This window comes from Acartia tonsa, chromosome 5 (assembly GCF_053477335.1).
Source record: "Acartia tonsa isolate MP-2025a chromosome 5, ASM5347733v1, whole genome shotgun sequence".
NCBI classification, from domain to species: Eukaryota; Metazoa; Arthropoda; class Copepoda; order Calanoida; family Acartiidae; genus Acartia; species Acartia tonsa.
In genome coordinates this window covers 38,693,577-38,719,136 of record NC_137264.1, presented here as the reverse complement: position 1 = coordinate 38,719,136, position 25,560 = coordinate 38,693,577, and the positions used below count along the sequence as shown (strand labels likewise).

Genomic DNA, 25,560 nt, shown 5'->3' with positions numbered 1-25,560 from the left:
GTTAAAAAAGTAAAAAAATCAACATGTTTAAAATGGACGTACGGACATTCTGGTAATAATGATTATAGAGTTGCTACGCTTTCTACATCGTACCTAACTACTAAAGGAATCAAAGTTTAAAATCGATAGGACAATTCTAACATGCTTAAATTAACAAAAAAAGCTATCCGTTTGTGACGGTCGAACGGACAGACGGACAGACGTACGGACGGACCGACCCTAATTATAGAAAAGCTTCGCTTTTTAAAACAATAATTTTAATCTACAGAAAGAGTTTATCATCTGCATTTATTTTCTTTGTCGTCTATGTGTATTATCTAATAGAGTAAAATATTTGGTTTTGCCTGTTTATGGCAAAGGCATTAACCCAGACTTTACTATTAAGGTTATTTAAATATTGGATCTTAGGGTATAAATAGGGAATGATCAATTGCTATACAAGTCTAATGATAATAAATAAAATCAGCAATTCTGTAGAGTAAAGTAATTGGTTGAAAAAATTGGACACTTCTAGATTAAATGAACTAATTAGGATTTTGAAAAAAAGATTTAAGCCAACTAATTATGGAACGGGGTTATACAACTTTGGGCACCAGTGTAGTATACTGTCCAATATCCCCTCCCTCTATGCTGTTTAAGATATATAAGTTGGAAAGAATTTTAATATTAGAGGGAGATTTGAAATCTGCATCAAATTCTAAGGATTTTTTTTTTATAAAATTCGTTTTTTGTATAATTCTTTATCTAAAAGCGGAAAACAATTTAAGTTAATTAATTTTGACATCTGTGATTGGTAAATTGAAAATTATCTGCGCTCTGATTGGAGAAGCTTAAGTGTCACACATAATTCAACCAATTAGAACGCAGGTAATTTCCAATCCACCTATCCTATTGGTCAAAATTTATGAACTTAAATTGTATTCCGCTTTTAGATGAAGAATTATAAAAAAAACGAATTTTATAAAAAAAATCATTAAAATTTGATGCAGATTTCAAATCTTCCTCTAACATTAAAATTCCTTCCAACTTATATATTCTAATGCTGATATTGCTTTTGAGTAACCTATAAATGTAACAAGATTGAGAAACAGCTTGCACTTCCTTCCTATATCATCAGGGATACAGGGATAGGGTTATTGCTGATTATCTAATAAAAAATATGATAAAGAATAATTATTTCTCGCATCGTATTATAGACAGCTTTCTGCGGATATAAAATGTACAATTATAAGAATAAAACCAGTTTTTTTATTCATAGAAAACTGGATATAATACGATGCTAAACATAATTTTTTTTCGTATGGATGAGAACCGGTTCTAATCCACCGGATATCAATCGGTTTTGAACGAATACAAAAAACCCTTTTCTCGTATTCATTCGAATCCGGTGGATAGGAACCGGTTCTCATCCATACGAAAAAACTATGTCTAGCATCGTATTATATCCAGCTTTCTACGAATATAGAAATGTACAATCATAAGATTAAAACCAGTTTTTTTAGCCCGTGCCTTCGGCACCTCGGGGCTAAAAAAACTAGTTTTAATCTTATAATTGTACCTTCTATAGCCGCGGAAAGCAGTTTATAATACGATGAATGAAATAACTATTCCTTCATTTATACCTAAGAACTTTTATCTAAAAATGCAATAGAACATACTATATGATTAGGTTGGAGGGAAGACAACCATCATTTGTAGTCTAATATACCCCCCTCCCCCCCCCCCTACTTCCCAGTTAAATAAAATCGTATTTTCGATCAAACAACAAACCAACTCTAGCTAATACTAGTACAATAGTTCTGATACTTAAAATAAATTGAAAATAATAGTTAGTTTTTTTTCTATGCCTAACCCCTGTGGGCTACCCATTAAACTGTACTACCTAATCTCATACTTATTTTCAAAATAAGAGAGGGGGGTGTGGGGGTATTGTGATCGAAAGGGCACTCTGAGGGAAACCGCCGAGATAACATTTAAAAGATAATGTATAAGAATATCTGATTGATTAAAAGTTCCCTTCTAATATCTTATGAAATCTATCAATCCAGTGACGTCATGTCAAAGATAGTTCAGCTCTGTACATGTTTATCAGAGAGGGAGGGGACATTGGACTGTGAATCAAAATTGTACCCAAAGTTTTATAATCATGCTCTAACTTTTGCTGGCTTAAAACGTTAGGTAATTTCATTACTTGATTGGTTAGTACAAACTAATTTTGTTTATTCTTATTATTCTTATTATTTTCTCTTGTCTTATCCCTTAAGTTCCCTGCATATATATACAAAAGGAGGATGGCAATATAAGATGGATAGTTCAACCTTATAAGGAATATAGAGTACATAACATACAACTATTAGACTAGAGGATTAGTTTAATCTTACATTTTTTATTGATGAAAGATTTAAAAAAAACGTTGATTTTATAGTTTTATTAAAAATGTTATATTTGATCAATAGCCTAATTTAATCATTTAATATTTGCTTCAGCTGTTTAAATGTTAGGACACATAGCCTTATATAAGACTGGCAGCTGTGCCCCTAGCATAAATACGCTTTTTATTTGAAAAGCTAAGAAAGGGCAAAAATAGCCTAAAACCAGCCCAAGACTTTAAACCTGGAAATAAAATAGACTGGGACATATGTGAAGCTTACCATAAATGGAGAATTGTTACAGTAGTTATCGAAATCTTAATCTACAGACAAAAAAAAAACCTTACTACTTTATATAATGGGATAGGTAACCCTCTAGAAATTTATACTCTACAATTGGAATATAAGAAAATATAATCAGCCAATGAATATTTAACCTTTATCTGTAGAAATAAGGATAATTAGCAAAGTTCATGCATATGCTATGCTTCTCATAATATAAGCAAGGGGAATATTTATAATGTTATAAACACTTTTCCTAAACTTAAATACAGATTATAAGAAATATAAAATATTAGTGGCTACACTCCTAGCCTTCAGTTTATTAGGACAAAATTTCAGAAACTGAGCAATTTTAATCAGCTAAAATAATTTCAATAACAACTAAAAAGCAGTCTGACTACCTATGACCATAAATGCATAAACATAACCTTTGGTAAAAAAATCAAATAACCAAAACCCAGACACTTAACTTACATAGCAATCACCCCTTACAAAAATGTGTAAAATGTACTAAAGTAAATTTGATAAATATACATTAATTGCCATTTCTAACCTAGATTTCTTTTCTTTTTAAATGCACTAAGTTAATGCTTAAAGAATATGTATAAAGCATTCATACTTGCAATTATACTTGCAAATACATGAAAAACAATTAGACTAGGTTAAATTAATGAATACCATATAATAATACCTATTCTAGAACCTAATTGTCTATTTCTTTTGCACAAAATTACTTTTCTCTAATTATCTTTAATAATATACACACAAACACATATTATATAATAGATATGATATTTATAGATAATCCATCTTATTCTATTTTTCATTAAACTTAAAAAGGAAATATTTAGCAGACAAAACCATTGTTTACTTTTTGTTTTATACAAGATTTATACAAGCAATAACACAATTAATTTTTTTGACGATATAGTTTTCAGAAAGCTAACATTATCCTAAGAAATTCAACTATTTGTAACTAACTTATTATGTTGTTTGTCATGTGCTTCACATTTTATGAGAGATATAATTCACACAAGAAAAGTTTATTCTAATAAATGTTTGAACCAATGACAGGACTGGGATGTATCTTCACTATTCTCCTATTAGCTGCTTTATGAAATATGTCTCTAGAGTATCTCTATTTATTATAGTTACACAGATCAATTTCTATCTGTTTCCTATACAGATGAATAACCTTTATTATATACAGATTAATGTTATTACTGAGATAATTGATATTTTATGTTTATTAAGATTAAGGTTACTATTATAATGGTTATATTAGTGCAGCAGCTATATTAGGATCAAAAATAAAATCTATTTTAAAAATGTTAAAGTTGGTTGACTTTTTTTTATACTTGAAAGTCCAAACAATTACCACTGTGTGGCCCCTCTGGGAATAAAATTGATTTTACAGATATGGCTTTATCCAAAAGAAAATCCCACAATTCTATTAGCCCAGCATTAGCCCATACATATATATTTCAATATAACACAATTACAAATACAAATATTTCTACATTATATATTGTTGGCATTTTTGCTTTTGGCTAGTTTTTCTTCCCAATTTGCATTCAAAATATTTTGATACTAGCTTTTGGCTAGTTTTTCTTCCCAATTTGTATTCAAAATATTTTGATACTAAAAAAGTTGATAATGTCCTTTTAAAAAATCTATTGCTTCCATTTTGTAACTTTGTTTAATGCATATTTCAAGATTTTCTTGAAAATTTTTCAAAACCTTACAAGAAATTTGATATTTTTGATAAAACAAGGATTTAAGTTCTTTGATTCAGTAGCCGATTTATATTTATAGGAATACTTTTGAATGCGTAAATGCATCAAGGAGGTAAAAGACATTTGGCAGTTAATTTAAAGTTTTAAAAGTATGCTCTCTCATTCATTGGTGGATACATCTATGAAATCTTCATTGATTGGTTCAAACTAACAAATACAAACTTTAAAACCATTAGTTTTAATATACAAAAAGAGAATTTTTTTTATCATTATTTATGGTCTTTTTTTCTTATTTCTTAATATACTTGAATTGCATTGATATGATATGATCATATGTTGATCCCTTCACAGATAGAATGTAATACATTACATATAGTTTGATCCTAGTAAGAGTGGAGGGCACTCACTGTGTGTGTGTGTGGATGTGAATGGTTGGTAAGATTGATGTGATACCTCTTATCTGAATGTGGATACATGCCAAAATATATTTCTTTCAATGTACATCACTTTTATTTCATTAATATACAAAAAATATTATTTCTTCCTTTTCCAACAACAAAAGTACTTATAAAGTAACACCTAAAATATCAATTTCAAATCTATCTATTATGATTTTAAAATGTCAATACAAAATATTTCTGAAAGTTAAAAATAACTGCAGAAAATATTTATGATTTGTACAAGTCCTTTGATACTGTACTCCACTGCAAAATCCTAACTAATTTATATTTAGTTTGAATCTGAATCAGAGTGTATAGTTTGATCTGGAGCAGAATAAATTAGATATTCATCTTTTAAAATATAAAATTTCAAATCTAAATTTGGAAACTATTTTAGCTTTAGTTAATTTTTATATAGAGGATTAAGGGAAATACAATTTTTTGAATGATTTAAGATAGATGGAATAGAATTAGTTGTTTAGTAAAATCCCTACTATAAATAACTGGACCATAAATAAACCCCCTCTCCTCCCCCCAACTCAAAACCTAATTCTTATTTTTTAAAGCTTTGAGCATTTTTTGGCTTAATAAAGTCTGCAAATAAAAAAGCATCACAAATTTTATACTTAAAAAGGCTAAATTTAGCTAATTTGGGATATTAAGTTAGAAAAACATGCAATATTTAATTTCATTTTGCTTTAGATATTCTTAGAGCAACCCACCCCCCCCCCCAAAAAAAAAAATGGATTTCAACTCCAAGTTTTATTTTACCTCCAATGTTTTTCTTTGATTAAATGATAATAATTGCTAAAACTGACAATTTTGTCAAAATAAAAATAAGAACTATATACCTATAAGAAAAGTTTTTAAAGGAAAATAAAATAATCTCCAATTTAAAATCATTTTTGAATAGATGTTTTTTGATATAAATATATCCAGTAAAAATTTTGAACCTCACTTATTGTTAGTTTGATTTAAACAAAGTATTTAAAACTTTGGATCACGGAAAGAAGCCGGTTTCATTGTATTTCCATAGTAGCTTTTGATAGGTTATTTTAGATCAGGTATATGTTAATGATTGCCCCGCAGGGTTAGGAAATTGGCCCTGCATGTTTAGAACCCCAAATAGGAGAAAAGCTACTGTGAAAATACAACGAAACCCGCTACTTCGTTTTTTTTTCCATGATGCAAAACTTTTATGACATGTAACTTTTAAATGTAGACTTCCATTATGTCATTTATTTCTGATAAAATTTTATGTTTACCAATGTGTGAAATATTCTCTTCAGTATTTTCATAAAACTGCAAATCATTTCAAAAGGCTAACATAGAAAATAAATATATCAAAATATATTATTTACTAATATAATGAATATAACGAAAAGAAGAAAAGTAGCTAGTTGTAAAGGTATCATAAAAAGCCCCATTAAATACCACAATTTAACGAAAATAACTATCGCAATGGCCTTGTGCCGACTCTTAATTGCGTCTTTGAAAATCAACCAATGGAAACGGAAATATTAACACAGCCAAGTAGCAGAAAATAATTTGAATGCAGACAAAAAAGGTAATTGAAAAAGGGAGGGCGGTAGTTATCTGTATAAACATACTATAGAACTGTTCATTAAAGAGAATCAACATACAGGTTTCTGGATGGTTTCAGCCTATTTTAGTCTATTTTCAGAGTTTGTTTAGCCTTAAATAATAAACAATTTAAATTTGTTAATCATTTAGCTTTTGTATTTGTTGAAGGCTAGCAACACCTTTGTGTAGACAGCTACAGGCGCATCTTAAATTCATACCAAAAGTCTTTGATGTCAAAATTTATTGTTGTATGACACCAGATACATACTTAGACCCAGGGAGAAAGGGAACATTGTTTATTACACTAGTCCCCAAAATTTTATAATAACATTTTTTGCTTATCAATTTTTGGGACTTTTATCGAATTTTGATGGTTGGTTTGATAAGCTGGGTGTTTAAACGTTTCAACCACTAATTGTAATCTAGAGAAGTGGTAATTTTGTGTATCCTAATCGGGGATTTACATTTATTTATCGGCCAATGTCTTATCCCTGACTTAGAACAGGTATAAATAGATAGGACAATGGATTATAATTCAAGGTACCTCTCAATTATGAGAAACAAAATTATCTCTTGATTGAATTATTGTTTGAAAAATTTCGACACTGCTATTTTGTCAATTTTCAATCTTACCACCTTTAAGCTAGCTAATTACCGAACGAATTTATAAGCATCGCATTAATCTACTTATCCTAATATATAAAGTAGTAAGCATTTTTTGTCTGTAGCGAAGGATCTCGCTAACCGCTGAACCGATATGGTCCTCCTTTACAGTGAAGCTACTTATAGGTCTCGGGAGGGTTTTAGACTATTTTATTTTATATAAAGTCTGAGTAGGTATGGTTTTAGGCTATTTTTATGCCCTTTCCTTTGAATATAGTGCCCCTAGATGCTAGGGGCGCAGCCGCTAGTTATCATTAAAGAACGAGCCTAACCCAATTCTGAACAAGAATGACAAAATTTTAAAAAAGCTTATATATCAAGCACAAAGTTTCAAAACATCTCGACACATTTAATAGAAAAAAGTTTAATATTTGCTAAATTAAGTTTTATTATAATCAGACATTTCTTTTTTTAAAAATTGAACTTTTTATAAAAGATTCTAATCTGATTTAAAAAGTGAGGGGAGCAAATGATGATTTAATTTAAAAGGTGATTTCCATTAAAGTTCCTGTAGTGCACTGACCCCCCCCCCCCCTATTTTTAGTGACAGTGGGGGTTGATGGTTATATTTCCTATGTCTAAACCCTGTGAAGGGCCCTAACCCTGCGGGGCTACCCAGTACCAAATATAACCTATCCTAACCTGATCTAAAGTATTAAATACTACCCTCCCTCACTTATTTTCAATTCATTTAAAAAGAAGGTGGAGGGGGGTCTAGTGTTCAACAATCACTTTAAGGGAATACGCCAAAAAAAGGTCTGCTCATTCATCCCTCTAAAATAATCTCTATTTCATCTTGACATAAAAAGGAAGTAGAATAAAAAGGTTTCAATAATTTATTATGCTCAGGGATACAAGGATAATAAATTATTAATTGATTATTAAGTTAATCTTACTATAACTCTATATGGGAAATTATAATAAATTAACAGGATCTCGATAACCGCTGAACCAATATATTTCTCCTTGACATGATAGCTTCTCTTAGGTCATGGGAAGATTTACAACTATTTTGGAGAGGGTACCTCCACATTCATAAGAGAAATCGCCAAAAAAAAAAAATATTGAAAAAATCAGTATCGTAGAAACATGAATTGGACACACTAGGTTTGTGATAATAGTTATAAAGTTGCATTACTTTTCTTATTAATTACATACAGACATATGGACTTGCACCAAGTAAGGAAGAGCTTTGCCTTTAAAGCATTAAAAATCATAACTGACTTGAAATCAACTATGCATAACAATTTTGACAATTTAAATGCAATAAAATTATGTTTTTTTAGGAGCTTGTATATTTTTAGATTCTTAAACTGAAGTAAATATATTCATCTGTATTTGATATTCTATAGAAAAAGTTGAAAGTCCTAGATTTTAGGCAAAATTTATAAATAACCAATAAAATACAACTTCTTAAACTAGAATTAAGAGTTAATTGTAAAGATAAACCTTTTATTAATATTTATTAAGAATACGAGAAAATCATATATTTGTACAGTTATAAATAATCAAAATATAGAAATAAATAAAAGAAAAATAGATAGATAGATAGATTGCTGTAAATTGGGACTCTAAATATTTGAACTGAATGAAACATCTTCAAATTGATTCAATTATTCGACAATGACAGGCACACACTATACCGAGAATGTACTCATTAAAAGGTTTAAGAGTACAATGGAAAATAACCACTAATTTCATAAGTATTTGGTTCAAAATATTTTTTTGTACATTTTGGCACATAACCTTTTTGAAAATACTTGCAGATCTTGAGAAAAACCCTTGTGTACAAATTTCATACTGTACAAAATCGGAGCATGAATCAACCCTCCATCAATTATTCTCAATACTGCTATATACAATACATACATGTGTGGGGGGGGGGGGACATTGCTTTTTTTTAATGAATTTAAGACCTTTTTACCCCAATTTTCATTCAAAGAAAACTTTCTAACACTTTCTCCCTCCCCTCTTTAAGAAATATTTAAAGCCTCTGCATTGGGCTATAATCCTATCCCTACGGGTTACTGTCCCTGCAGGCTTTAATTCACATAACCAAACCTAAAATAAGCTCTAAATTTACTAAAGTTGATAAAATAACAGCACAAATAATTAACAGTGAATTGATGAGTATAATGTATTGAGTATGCTAAATTATAATTCAGTTGGATGAACCTATTCCCCCCTCCTCTAGTTTTCTCAGGGATCTTAAGGGATAAGACAATGGCAGATTAATTGAAAGTATACCTTCTTTAGATTAAAGAGTTTGGTTAACAAACGGATTAATATTAAATAAAAGTACCCAAAGTTTTTGAGCCAACAAAAGTGATTGCATTTGTATGAAACTTTGGGTACCGTTTTAATTTACACTCTGGTGCCCCCTTCCTCCCTGCGTCTTCTAATTAGAAGTATTTTTACCTAGTCAATGTAAAAATTAAACTCAGAGGGGAAAGAACAAGAGAGCTAAAACAAGGAGAATTTTGTAGCAAAGCTGTAGTATGAAAATGATGATTTCATTACATCAAAAAATTGTTAATAAAAAATTATAAAAATAAACATGTTTAAAATGTACATATTGACATTCTGGTAACGATTATAGAGTTGCTACGCTTTCTAAATCGTACCTAACTACTACAGGAATAACCATGCAAAGTTTGAAATCGATAGGACAATTCTAACATGCCTAAATTAACGAATGAAAGCTAACTATCTCGGACGGACGGACGTACGGACCGACCCTAATTATAGAAAAGCTTCGCTAAAAAAGTATGAGAGGTATAGAGATGGATTGGGGATAAAACGTTAAAAATTAGAATTAATCTAAAGTAGTTGCTGTGTATTATTCCCTTTATATTAATCTTTTTCATTTTCTACATTTTTCTATTTTTTCACTCTCTGTATACTTTCTTTCTTTTTCTCCTTCTTTTTTTGTTTTACTCTCTCACTTTTTTTTTCTCTCTCTCTCTCTCTCTGTCTCTCTCTCTGTCTCTGTCTCTCTCTGTCTCTCTCTCTCTCTCTCTCTCTTCTAATTAGGTTTTTCTTTTTTCCTAGTTATATATTAATCTCTACTTTTTTTATTTTTCTCTTTTCCTTTTTTTTTAACTAGCGGCTCCGCTCCTATCATTTAGTAAAAGAAGTATGAAAAATAGCATAAAGCCAAACTAAGGAATGAAAATTAAATTGCTTACAACCATACAGAAAACCCATAAGAAACGTTCATAAATTGGAGAACTTAATCGGTTCAGTAGTTATCGAAATCTTAATTTACAGACAAAAAAACCTTACTTTATATAATAGGATTTTTCTTTATCATATGATTATTACTTTTTTATACCTACTCTAGTCTATCCATCCATCCATCTATCTATCTATCTCAATCCATCAAGTATTCTTTTTAATAATACAATCTCAAAATAAATTCTGTATACCATTATACCCAGGGAGGAAGGGGATACTGGACTGTAAATTTTCCTGGTCTGGTACCCAAAGTCTTAGAAACAGTTTCTCTACTTTGTTGACTTTAAAAAAAATTTGGTTATTTTATCGGATCCTAATTGGTTGGTTGTCAAACTAGTAGCGTCCAAACTCTTCAATCAACACATTTAGTCTACAGACGGGGTTATTTTGTTTATCAACATTGGGATGTATATCGGTTTATTGTCCATTGTCTTATCCCTTAATATCCCTGTGTATTAGGGAGATATAATATTGAACCATGTAGATTTAGATCAATATACGAGCTTATATAACTTATATTTATCATTGTATTTTTAATCAAGTTTATTTAAGAATTAAAAAACTTTATTTGCTAAAAAATTGAAACTATATAGTTAATTTATTCAATTAGTAAAGCTACATGTACCCCCATGTATAGTGATCTTAGCAAACTCTAATAGTAAAGCTCTAGTGGTAAAGCTAACTGTACCTTCATGCAAAGCAATCTTAGTAAACTCTAATAGTAAAGCTACCTCTCACTTCATGTAAAGTAATCTTTGTAAACTCTAATAGTAAAGCTACCTGTACCTTCTTGTTTAGTAATCTAAGTTAACTCTAATGGTAAAATACCAGTACTTTTTTCTATAGAAATCTTAGTTAACTCTAATGGTAAAATACCAGTACTTTTTTCTATAGAAATCTTAGTTAACTCTAATGGTAAAGCTACCTCTGCCTTCATGTAAAGTAATCTTGGTTAACTCTAATGGTAAAGCTACCTCTGCCTTCATGTAAAGTAATCTTAGTAAACTCTAATAGTAAAGCTACCTCTGCCTTCATGTAAAGTAATCTTAGTAAACCTCTGCCTTCATGTAAAGTAATCTTAGTAAACTCTAATGGTAAAGCTACCTGTACCTTCTTGTTTAGTAATCTAAGTTAACTCTAATGGTAAAGCTACCTGTACCTTCTTGTTTAGTAATCTAAGTTAACTCTAATGGTAAAGCTACCTGTACCTTCTTGTTTAGTAATCTAAGTTAACTCTAATGGTAAAGCTACCTCACCTTCATGTAAAGTAATCTTGGTTAACTCTTATGGTAAAGCTACCTCTCACTTCATGTAAAGTAATCTTAGTAAACTCTAATGGTAAAGCTACCTATAACTTCATGTAAAGTAATCTTGGTTAACTCTAATGGTAAAGCTACCTCTCACTTTATGTAAAGCAATCTTGGTTAACTCTAATGGCAAAGCTACCTCTCACTTCATGTAAAGTAATCTTAGTAAACTCTAGTAGTAAAGCTACCTCACCTTCATGCAAAGTAATCTAAGTTAACTCTAATGGTAAAGCGCCAACAATGCGAAAAATTAACATATCAATTCCCTTTTCAAGAATATAGAGATATGTTAATGGACTTAAAAAGGATAAATCAGTTATTTTTAACAAAGAAGGAGGCCCACGTGGTAAGAAAGAAGGGGGAAGGGGGGTAAAAGTCTATATAGTCGTACAAAGTACCATCCCATTTACCATTTTCGACTTGATTTAATTAAATAATTTTCTTTATTTTCTTACATTTATCAAAAAATATTCTTTTTAACTAAAACAGTACACTAAAGCAAGGATTTTTAAGTACAAAATATATTATGAATAAAAATATTAATATATAAAATTTACTTTAAGTTTTTGATAAAAGCTCAAACCATGTGGGATTAAATATATTATGTACAGATTAAAATCAATCCATCTAAAAAACATCAAATCTAGCTTAAAATTCCCATGTTTTAATACCATTTTTTTTACAAATTAATTTTTCTGACTATCATTTGTTGGCTCACAAACGTTTGAACTTAAATTAAATCTTCATGAGCTCAAACTAGCAGTGGGCACTAAAAATAGTAAACTTTTAAGGGGTTAATTTTATTTGTCATAATTGGGGCTCTCAATTCATCGTCCATTGTCATATCCCTAACGATCCCTGGCGTTACTAGTGTATGGAATTAACAATGAGTAAATTAATCCAGGAATCTAAAGGGATAAGCCAATGACCGATAAATTTATATACATCCCCAATGATGATACACAAAATTATCCCATCTGTAGATTACAATTAGTGGTTGAAACATCTGGATACTCAATTTTTAAGCAACCAATCAAAATCAAAAAGCCCCCTAAGTTGCTTAGCCAACTAAAAAAAAGTTACTATAAAACTTTGGTGACTACTATAATAATAAACAGCCCAATGTCCCCTCCCTCCCTTGAATTTATCACAAAGGGATTATTCGGATATATTTTTTGCTGTTGTGCTTTTAAAAGTAGCGCAGCTACTCTATAAAATGAGGATGTCAGTCCGTCTAAAAGAGTTATTCTTATTTTTAAGATAATGGGGGATTAGTTTTTCGTTGGTTTGTTTATTATTTTAGTCATTTCGCATTTTACTGTTCAATTGTTTACAGTTTAAAGTTCCCTTTCATATGAATAATATTATATTGTTATTGCAGCGCGTCTAATGAATATAATCATTCTTGTTCTTATACTACAAAGAGTAAATTTGTAACATAAATATTTTGACAATTCCTTTTATATACGTACCAACCATTGTAATTGCCTTTCTATGTGAAAATTTAAAAAGGATTTTATTAAAAATATTTGTGTATACTTGCGGTGTCGTTAAAAAAACAAAAAGAAAAATTGTGGGGGGCCAACTTTTTTTTTCAGAGGTGATAACTCTTGGGAGTGAGGTGGGACCCTCTCCCAAAATAGCTATAAACCTTCCCAGAATCCATGAGAAGCTACATGGTAAAGGAGAACCAGATCGGTTCAGCAGTTAGCGATATCCTTTGCTGCGAACAAAAAAAGCATATCAATTATGTAACTTTGATGTTTTCGCTGGATGTTGATAAAAAAAAGTTGATCTGAAATACGACTTTTTCGCAAACTTATCTTATTGATGGTTAACTATTATTTTTAAAGTATATAAAGTTTAACCATGCACTTTTTGTCAAAAGTGTCAAGTTTTGGAAGAAAATTTATAATTGATTGATAACTTTTTAAATCTACAAATTTTTCATCAATCTTACTGTTTCTATAAAATATTAATATTATACCATTTTATGTATTTTTAAAAAAGTTTTCCTTCTGTATAGTCGTTTTTAGGACGTTAGTAATAAAGTTTTTATGTAACAATTTTGAAATTTTCTACTCTAGAATTTAGAGAGATTTTAAAACTAAAATTCTTGTTAATTTAGCTTAAAACCTTGCCTCGTCCAATAATAAGTACACTTAAATAATAATAAAAAAAAAGTTTGCCTGATCTTATTGGACAAACATGTAAATACTATAGCATACATAAAAAAATCTGTGAAAAATTTCAGTGCCCTTGAATTGACTGTTAAAAGTTAGATAAATGATGGATGTATGCAAAAATCCTTCAATTTTTTGGGGGTAGTGCCATCACTTCTGCTCACTATTTCATAATAGCGTGAAAGTAAACACAATCCGTAATAAAACAGCAAAAAGATGTATGTGTGTATGTTTGTTTGTGTGTGTGTGTGTAGCAAAGAATCTCGCTAACCGTTGAGCTAAGCCTTTCTTAGGTCCAGGGAAGATTATAACTTTTTTCGTGGGTACCCTCACAAGAGAAATACCCCCAAAAATACATGAAACCCCCAAAACACAACTTTTCTGTTTCTTATTAAAACTCATCTCCCCTCCTCCCCTAAACTAAAGTGCCCCTAGAGGCCTTTAGGGGGCATAGTCACTAATAGCCACTTTTCAAACTTCAAATAGAACATGTCTCTTAGTAGCGAAACTACTCTAAAATTATAACAAATATTACTTGGCCTTAATCGTTGCTATGTCAGCTATCATTTGTAGTATAAGGAAAATCTTGGCTCAAAACAGGCGAAACTCATCACGATTTTTTCCAGATAAGAGTCGTGTATTGAAACGGTTGGTTGTCTTCAATAACTGTGATGTGTATGCGTTGGAACCTTATAAAAAAAAGCAGGCCCTACTTTGTTTTCAACCGTCCCAAGATGTATTAATTAGAAGTATTTTCGAAGTTTTAAAAACCAAATCTTTTAATTTTATTTACCTATTGTCTTATAACTTTGGTTAGTCTTATAAATCTTGATTGATTGTTTTCTATTGTTTTTGATTTAATTTTTCAATCAATGAATGCAGTCTTTAAGTGACTGTCCTTGGTGACGTAAATAAATTTATCTTTCCTGTCTTATCCCTTAAGATTGTTGCATATATTGTAGAATACAAGAAATAGTATGTTAGGGATTAAATTCAACATTTTATTTTGACAATTCTAATTGAGGAAACCTTTGAAATAGTTTGTATGTCTAACAGATTTAAACTTGGTAGGTTTCCACGAGACTAAACTTTCTTCCATCATACACTGTTAAACAATTTATCCTTTTATCTGAAAATTTATTACACACTTATAATATCTAATAAGTATAGAAGTGTCTCGCTGCAAGAAGTAAGGGAACAGTGGGCTGTTTTTATATATACTAGTCCCCAAAGTTTTACAATTACGTTTTCTTATCTTGCTATCTTGGACCTACTTTGATCTGCTTTCTAAGGAAGATATCTACTGGCAATACCAAGGTATTGGACAATTTATATTAACTGTGGGGTTGCACCCTACCCCACCTAGTTTATCATATATATATCAGGGGTGAATTAATAATTTTCTCTTGTATATATGGAGAAAATGTTTTTCTTGGGGTCTGGTCTTTTAAAAGGGTTCTACTATCTTCTACAAAATGGCAAAATTTTTTAATGATCCATTGACAAGCTATCCTAAGCTGTAACCAAATTCTTGCGGGACTTAAGTTGCTCAACATAAAGTAAATTACAGAATACTGCAAAGATTTTTCTTGATTTTTTACAGTGTAAAATTTGAATAGTAATATTTTTGCATAAATGGTACAGTGGGATCACATGTTATTATTTTGCAAGGTATATTAGATATAGAGAGGTATTTAAAAACTTAGGTTTAGCCTTTGTCGTATATAACCTTGGCTGATACATCACCATTACCAAAAACAGATCTATATTTGCTGCTTATTACTGAGTTCTCAATCAAATTGAACCTCAAAATCAAAATTGTTTTGCAATTTGAAAAAAAGCGGACTAGAAATTAAAAAAAAAAATTAGAACTTAATTTTATTAAAGATTCTAGGCTTTGAAACTCTGGGTGATTTTTTATTGAATGAATTATTATTATTAGATCAAATTATCTTTTCAGAGAAGTACATTAATTTACAGAAAATATATTTTTTAAAACATTATCATCTGATACTTCTATTTAAAACAAGGAAATATTTTTGCAATGAAATGATATTATTTTTCTGCATTTTGAAATAATATCATGGTGTATTGAATTCAAAGATTAAGATATGGATTTTATTGGAAAAATAAAACTTTCTGAAAAATTTTTTATTTATCAAATATACAAAAAATATGTATCACATTATATTATAGATGGTTTTATTATAGGATTAATTCCAGTTTTGCTGGCACTGGGATTAGTTATGACTATTATTTATAATTTTACATGGAAAAATGTCTATATTATGTATAGAATTTTCAGTGTTGCTCAAAAAAAGTTTTAACCCAGCAGAAATTAATTGGAAATATTAATTATTTACTGTATAAATATCAAGAAAAGTATAAATATTATATTATATTATATTATATATAGCATATTATATTTTCTTGTATTAATTAGATTATCTACACATATAATTATATTATTTTTCTCTAGTTTTTTATCATACTTTTTTGTTTTATCTTTTTAGTTTTATAGTTTCAGTGTTTAGAGTTAACCTACGAGATAAGATAATGAACAATAAACCTATGAACATACCCAACTATGAAACCATCCCTACAGTAGTTTTAAAGTTATTGAATTTTTCGGACACTCTTGATTGTCCAAATCAAAGCATCATTTCATGAAAGTTTTAGGCCAACAAATGAGGAAACGGGAAAAGTATGATTTATAGTTCAATATCTTTTTTATACCATGTTATGTACTTTGTCTGTGTGTCATAGGTCTGAACCCATTAAAGAGAAAATTAGTCGGATCTAAATAGTAGTAGTTCCCAGTAAAATATTGCTGGTAACGAATATTGCCAAAAATCCATGAATTTTAAAGGCTGCTAGCTGCCAGACGGCTGAACTTAGAGATCATACTCGCACACCATTTTAAGCGGTATAAGAAGGCCTACAAATAATCTGGAATAGCCAAGATCAAATGATGCACAGGGAAAGCTTAACTGAAGAAAAAACGCATAAAATAGGCCTTTTTCGCGCATTTCTCTGCACTGCGAGATAATTATGCATTAATGATTTATGGCTATTCCAGATTATTTGTAGGCCTTCTTAAGTCGCTTAAAACAGTGTGCAGGCATGGTCTGTACGTTCAGCCATTTTTCAGCTAGCAGCCTTTAAAATTCATAGATTTTTGGCAATGTTCGTTACCAGCAATATTTTACAGGGAACTACAGTAGATCCAATTAGTCTTTTGTACTTTTTAAAAATTAGCAGATTCTGTGAAGTAAAAGTTGTCACAAATATAGGTATTAAAATTATTGTGAGGTATAAATATAAATGTAACTGCAGGGACATCCAGAAGAACCCGCTGTGTGTTTCAGACGAAGATTGCAGGCAGGAGATACAATCCATTATAACATTTATTATTTTTGATAGTGAAGCTACTCTATTTCTTGTTTGCATGTTTGGACTGCTACTTTGTCCTCGTTAATAAAGGAAGTTATATATATCTACCTTTTTACTGAAAATGAAAAATCCTATTTAATGAATAACTCATATTCAGTAATTTTATTACCTACCAAAAAATTTAAAATTTAAGCTTGAAAAGTAACTATAAATGGAAAAACATCTTTACTTTTCTTAATGGACATTATTGTCGTTGTCAGAAATTTTCGATTTGTTTCAGAAATAGTCATTTATTATTAGTCTTTTAAATGTTATTATGGTATAAGATAAATGTCAACTTAAATGTCATGTCAATAATGTGACTCACAGGTTTTTAACACAAAGTAACTTTTGATCAATGAACACCCCCCCTTCTCATATTTTTTAAAATTAAAAATAAGTGAGGAAAGATTTTTATTTATGTTTGTTGGTTACTTTAGGTATGGTTAGGTAAAGGTTATATTAGTTACAGAGTAGGCTTAGGGGGAAAAATATTCCCTTGACATGATTTTAATTTATTTCAAAAATAAAGGAAGGGGGGGGGGTTTCGGTGCTCAACATTCATTTTGTTTGAAATAACTTACCTTAAATTCAAAGATGGAAGTAGGTTATACAGATAATAAATGATTTTTTTATCATGTAATGTTGGGAGGGATTGGACATTTGGCTGGTTATTTCTTTAGTCCTCAAAGTTTTAAAACGTTTTCTTATTCGTTGTCAATACAACTTCGGGGACTTTCTTTGAAGTTTGATTGGTTGGTTAATTAAGTTAAGTGTCCAAACGTTTCAAGTTCAACCATTAATTGTAATCTACAGATGGGGTAATTTTGTGTATTATTATTGGGGATGTACATCAATTTATCTGCAATTGTCTGATCCCTTTAGATCCATGCATGTAATAAGGTTTTATTTTATATCTCTATATCTCTTTTATCATTTTTGTACATTAAGAAAAATAAAAAAAAACCTAAAAACAATCTTTTAAAGATAATACACATAAAATAGATGATATAAATAAACAGGAATATAAAGAATATGAATTTTGAAGATTTTTTACTATAATATTTTATTTTAAAAGTGTACAAACATAGAAGATAAACTAAATTCCCTTTAATTCTTGTGAGTTAATTTTTTCCATAATATTATGATATAAAAATTTTTTCTAGTGGCTTTGTCCCTTGCCTCGAGGGGCTTTCTTCGTCTCAGGGCAGTAGGGAAAAATTATGGTCCCTTACTTATTTTATAACATTCGATTCAGCGCATTACATTTTAAGCCAAAGCCACAATAAAAGAAAGAAAAAATGTTCAGATGCCAATTCCCTTAAGTTTTTTTTTCCGGTAAATATATCAGGTATGGATTTTTCCTACAATGATTTATTTTACCAAATATATATTCTCAGGATAAAAAGTATTTCATCAGAACAACGGAAAAAAACTTTTATTAAAAAGCTACAACTTATGTAGTAACATTCATAGCTAATGACATTAAAGAGAGATGTGCTTTATAACAGTAACAAAAGGTCGTGCAATCAAAGGGTTGGTTGTCTAGAATAGTTTGGTTGTTAGAGCATTGGGACTATCTATAAAGGCCTGGCCCTACGTTGTTATGAACCGCTCCCAAAGATTTTAATCAAAGGTATTACTCCTACAAAAACAAAGCTTCAGGATATCTATGTCCGTCCGTCTGTCTGTCTTAAGCTTAAGATCTCGGTAACCGCTGTAACGATAGGGCTCTACTCTTCAGGGAATATAATTACTGGTCTTTTGTTGGTTTAAATCTATTTTCTTGAGGGGGGGGGGGGGGACAAATCAACCCCCCCCCAAAAGACAATAATTCCCTCTCCATTTTTTTAGTTTAATTTTTTTTTTTACCTACAATTATCTATCAATAATACAAAGTAGTACGATGTCTGTCTGTCTGTCTGTCCGTCCGTCCGTCCGTCCGTCCGTCTGAAGCTTAAGATCTCGGTAACCACTGAACCGATCGGATTCTACTCTTGAGGGTATATACCTATTGGTCCTGTGGTGGTTTTAAGCTATTTTCTTGGGGGGTGGGACACCCCTAACCCCCCCAAAAACAAAAAAATCCTCCCCTTATTTTTCATTTTGCTCTGCTACAGGCTGCCGCAGGCTAGAGGCTAGGGGCGAAGCCGCTAGTCTATAATACAAAGTAGCTTGATGTCTGTCCGTCTGTCCGTCTGAAGCTTAAGATCACGGTAACCACTGAACCGATCGGATTCTACTCTTCAGGGTATATACCTATTGGTCCTGTGGTGGTTTAAAACTATTTTCCTGGGGGGTGGGACACCCCAAACCCCTCCAAAAATGAATTCCCCCCCCTCAAAAAAAAAAATTAAGAGGGGGGGAATATGGTTCGGGGCACCCGAATTTTTTTTATTTTTTTTAAAAACTACCTCATGGGGTAAAGCCCCTAGAGGCTAGGGGCGAAGCCGCTAGTATATTATATACTATAAAAATAAATCATTATACTTTTGAAATGTTTGAGTCTTGATAATACAAGCTTCTATAGACTAATGACTAATGTGTAATTTTATTTGTATTGTAAGCAAGCCAATGTGTGCCTTAACTTCCGCATATTGTTTCATCCTTATATAAAATTAAGTTTGTTCCGAACGATCTCACTAACCGCTCAATTTTCCTGGATTTTCCTTCGTACAGGAATCCTGAAATTTTTCCAAACTACGATTGAAAGGGGGTCGAAGGTGAAGCATTTGTTTGTATTTTTGTATAATTATGCAGTTCTGATGATTTGCTAATGTGAAAAATTTGCAGAAGTGAATACCTACCCCTCTCAATATATGGAAAAGTATATTCATTCATATATAATATTATTTCTTGGAGATATTTTGGTATTATCCCGTTAAGCAATCAGTGGACCCCCCTAGCCCCTCCGCTTGTGGTTATAACACAGAGACAAAATAAAAAACAATTTTATCTTTATATAAAAGAGGATGTGCGTCTGTCTGCAGCTTAAGATCTCGCAGATGAATTGACAGTGTATCTCATAATTTTTTTCAAAAAGCTAGAATATTAAAAGTGATTTTGCACCCCCCACCCCTTCACACTTTTTCTCAAGTACTCCTATAGGCGACACCGTTTTTGTACATCCAAATGATCAAATCTTTTTGCATGAACATAGGAGGGGGATATCTTGGTAAGTGGCAATTAGAGAGATAATGCCGACATTTTATAATATTTTGTTAACATACCAAACAGACAATATGACATAAATGTATTGGTAAAATGAGTTGGGTGTTGGGTTGCAGTCAAATACTCTTATTAAGTCAAAGTGTTCTTAATTATAACAAAATGGTCCATAATTAAGAAAAGATTGACTTAATAATAGCATTTGACTACAATAAAACCTCCAACATTACGGAATATGCTGAAAAAAAATTACTCTCTTTGTCCCTAAGTAGTTAGGCAACAATAACTTTTGTTTATACCATATTTATGACTACCATGTCATGCTTGAAAGCGCTAGTTTTTCTTTTAAAGGGTTGGTTTATGCTGTTTTTTTTTTATATTTGAGCACATGTTTTTAAGGACATTAAAATATGACTATTATTCATTTTTATTGTTTTCATGTTGTTCTATAGAAACATCCTAAATTGCTACGAGTAGGGGTGTATGTTATGGTTTTTACTTACTTCCACTCTACCCAGGCAGGAAGGAGACATTGGGTTGGTCATTACACTGGTCCTCAAAGTTTTATAATTACGTTTTCTTATTCGTTGGCTTAAGAACGTTGGAGAATTTTACTGAATTTTGGTTTGTTGGTTTATTAAGTTAGGTGTCAAAACATTCCTGCCACTAATTGTAATCTACAGAAGGGGTAATTTTATGTACCATCATTGGGGATGTATTGTATATCAATATATCAGCCATTGTCTTATCCCTTTAGATCCCTGCAGTCTACCCCTCTTCTTTATATCTTATCACTTTAGCATTGTAGCTACTCTACAACTGGGGTATGTATCTGCCATACTAACATGTTAAAATTTAATTTATTGTGTAAGTCTGGTTTTATTTGATTTTATTCAACTAGTGGTTACGCCCCCAGAGGCGTCTAGAGGGTGGAGGAAGCACAAGTCAACCCTCTACTTTCCTCTTTAGTTTTTAAAATAAAATAAAATAGTAATAAATCTTCTATTTATTTAAAGGAAAACCATATCGGACCACCGGTTGGTTAGATCTTAAGTTACAGGCATACATACATCCTGTTATTTTCATATAGGTTTTATGCTATTTTAAACAACAAGATCTTCAGGTGTACAGCAATTTGACTGCTTTTAAACTATTACTACATAATACCGCAGATGTAATAAATGTTATCCTTGTTATATTATATAAAAAGGGGAGGTTCATCCAAATTAAATAGACTAAAACTTCTTATTTTTTTTGCTTATTTTTTTTATTTTGATCAAAGATGACAAAATCCAAAAAAAATCTACATAAAACACACCAAAAACGTTAAGGTGTTTTATAATTTATCTATAAATCTAAATTGTAAATAAAATTGGTTTCGTGTTGGAAATAAAAGAGAAGGTTTTATGCTATAGATGTTATATAGGCTATTATTATTAACTGACAATATGTGTTATGTAAATTGTTTCATAAGCTTTTATAGTTTCAACTTTCAACTTTGCTTCAATAATGTGCAATCATTACCACACATGAATCACAGTATTAAAATTATTACTACAGCAAAAAATGTCTATTCTCCATTTTATCTCTTCCAGCCATTGTAAAAGAAATAGTTTAATTTAGTCATTTGTATGGCCCCTTGGGGCCTTTTAAACAATGGCCTCCTAAAAGTTTGTCTGTGTGTAAAAAATTTTAAAATTTTGTATATCTATTACGATTTTCATTTAAAAATCAGTTATTCTCTAAATAGTCAGTAACTGGATGTCTTTCTTTTGAAGTAACAGAATGTATTTATGTTTGTCTATCTAATAAAATTTGCGTATCTGGTACATTTTTCATCAACTGTTCAATTTTATTTTTAAAGTATCATACATTTGAAGATGGAAGCTCCAAAAAAAATCTTTTAATTTTGAGTGTCCCGGTTGACTTCATATTTCCTTTCTATGGGGTAAATTTTGAAAAGTTTTAATTATTTCTAAACGGCATAAGTTTTATTCATATTGCGTCTATTTGAAGCTCTTTATAGATAAAAAATGGGGATAAATAAAAAAACTTTTCGCCAAAAAATCCAGAATGACGTCATATTAAAATAATGGACTATTCTAATGACGTTATATTAGAACAATGGATTATTCTAATTTGATGTCATTCGGGATACATTGACCAAAAGTTTTAAATTTATCCCCTCTTTTATGGGCTTCGCCATTTTTGCGAATATGAAACACAATGCAACTGTGATAATATGCGGAAGTGAGTGCCCACTAACCCAATGCTTCAATACTTTGAAAGTTAAACAAGTTGAAAGTGCAAGTACTAAGAAGATATAGAGATACGCGAATAGGTTCATAATTAAAATGTGTCAGATAGTCCATCCGTTTAAATGTCCAGCTGATAAAATTTTGATAAAAGAGCTTTATGTCTAAACTAGCGGCTTCGCCCCCAGCCTCTAGGGGCTTTGCCCCAAGAGATGGTAAAAAAAGTGTAAGGTGAAATTTGTAAAAAAAAAATAATAAGAAGGACCAAGGAAATCTTCTACAAAGGAAATATTCCACAAAGGAAATCTTCTACAAAGGAAATCTTCCACAAAGGAAATCTTCTACAAAGGACCAAGGATATTTCTTACAAAAAAAAAAAAAAAAAAAAAAATGGGGGGATTTTTTTTGTTTTTGGGGGGGTTGGGGGTGTCCCACCCCCCAAGAAAATAGCTTAAAACCACCACAGGACCAATAGGTAGATACCCTGAAGAGTAGAATCCGATCGGTTCAGTGGTTACCGAGATCTTAAGGGACAGACAGACGGACAGACATCAAGCTACTTTTTATTATAGATATGCAAAGAACAAAGATTCATTTTTTATTCCAGAACTAGAGGCTATGGCCCTAGAAGACTCTAGGGGCACTTAAGGTAGGAGAGGAAAAAGTCGACCTCATCCCATTTTAAATTTGAGTTTCAAGAGTAAAAAAAATTTTTTTTGGGGGGGAGGGGGGTGAAGACACCCTTCTCAAAAATAATTTAAAACCTTCCCAGAACCTATAAGAAGCTTCACTGTAAATGAGAACAATATCGGTTCAGCGGTTAGCGAGATCATTCGGGACAGACAAAAAACGTTCACTACTTTATATTATAGGATAGTTATTTCTCGCATCGTATTATAAACAGCTTTCCACGGACATAATAGTACAATTGTGAGATTAAAACCAATTTTTACAGCCCCGAGATGCCGAAGGCATGGGCTAAAAAAACTGGTTTAGTCTTATGATTGTATATTTTTCATATTCGTAGAAAACTGGATATAATACGATGCTAGACATAATTCTTTCGTATGGATGAGAAGCGGTTCTTATCCAACGGATATTAATCGGTTTCGGTTGAATACGAGAAATAAATATACTTATATTCTTTAAATTGATACTTTTTAAATGATAAACCTATTCCTATATCCCCCTTCAGTACTCAACATTTTAGATTTGGTTCAGATATTTAACATTTTAAACATATTAAATTTTAAGCTGATTTTATCAATATTATTGGATTTAACAATGGAGAAGCGCTGTATAGTGCCTATAAAAAATGACGTCATGCCATACAAATGACCAATGATAGACCAATACACAGACTAAATTACCAGTATACATTTAATAGGCTATTTTGACGTCATTTTTTATAGGAACTGTAAAAAGCTAAAAATATGTGCTATAAATGTATCTCTTATGTGAGATATTAAGCCTTTGGTAGCTTGAAGTTATAGGTTATAATTTTAATGAGACAGACAGATTCTGTTACTTTATTTAAGTACCTGGCAGCATCTAGTAAACATTATTATGTAATATTTAATTTTATAATCAGTTTGACCTTAAAGTATCATTTGATAAAATAAAACTTTTGAAATAAAATTAATATTATGTATTTATTAAATATACGAATGCATTTTTGGATTTTGACATTTTTACATCAATGACATAAATATAAGTAAAGTAGAGGGGGTTGCCTTGGCTTGTAAACCGTCATAATACTATACAATATTCAGTTTACACTCGAATATCTCGAATATCGAATACTCAATATTAATATCACATGAAAATTGGATGAAAGATTAATTTATTATCCAATGTCCTATCATTGTAAACCTAAATTTGGCAAACTTTGTCGACAAGATTTCGTGGATAAGACAATGAACGCTAAATTGTTCTTCCCCCAATCCCAACCAGTCATTGTATTTTAAAATTCTAGGGTTAGCAGATGAATATTAGGGTAGAGAAAGGGTTGTAAATTAATCTTACAGCCATTGTCCTCTCCCTCCTTCCCTGATTAACCCATCAGTAATGTCGTAGACCAATGGATATATAACATACGTGGATATATTGATAGGGAAATATTTATTTGTCAGTTCATTCATCCACTAGGAGAGGAGGAAATGGGGTAAAGCAGTTGGATGGAGGAATTCGTTATTTAGCTAGCTTCAAGTTTCACTTTACCAGTGTTCAAGAAAATCGGACGTATCATCCAAGCAATAATAAATCTAATGGCGTAGACCCTGGGTCAGCCAATTTTCTTTCTATTCATTCGATTGGTGTCCGTGCAATCCATATAAACTAATATAACTAGGAAATTTTGTAATTTTAGCTAATTTCAGTTTCCATGAATTCAAGGTTACCAAAAGCATTGATTTTAAAATTTTAATCTTTACTTTCCTGTTTTATAAAAAATAATTTTACACATCTAAACTAAAGTATCTATAATTACCCTTCCCCAAACCCCTGATATATGTAAGAATTCATTCTTTGATTAGGGATTAACCTTGTTGGCAATAGTTTTCAAACAAGAGATATAAATTCAGAGAGGGTAGGGATATTGGATTGTAAATTACATTGCTATATAACATTTTTAAAACAAACTTAGAAGCTTTTTATAGTGCCATTGGTAATTTATTTAGTCTATGTATCAGGCACTATAAAGAGCTTCACACGTTCTATCATTCAATACCTAAAAAAGACAAACCCCAAACTGTCCAGTTTTTAGCAAGACGATTCCTGTGACGTCTTATAAAAAGGGAAGGGGGGGAAAAATCTCCTCCCATTTCTCCCATCTCTTTTGAAGAGATTTTCTTCCCCCCTTCCCTTTTTCTTTCCCGAAACGTATATGACGTAACTGGAATCGTC

The 25,560-nt window shown here is 30.9% G+C and overlaps 1 protein-coding gene and 1 long non-coding RNA gene across 2 annotated transcripts in view; one reads left to right on the top strand and one right to left on the bottom strand.

Moving 5' to 3' along the window:
* rno (PHD finger protein rhinoceros) overlaps window positions 1-25,560 on the bottom strand; it is a 389,004-nt gene that overhangs the window by 137,361 nt on the left and 226,083 nt on the right. The window lies entirely within an intron of this gene.
* LOC145320342 (uncharacterized) overlaps window positions 1-25,560 on the top strand; it is a 61,089-nt gene that overhangs the window by 20,902 nt on the left and 14,627 nt on the right. Inside the window, exon 2 of the long non-coding RNA XR_013880165.1 lies at window positions 17,139-17,182. This is a non-coding gene — a long non-coding RNA (uncharacterized LOC145320342). The remainder of the gene's footprint in view (window positions 1-17,138; window positions 17,183-25,560) is intronic.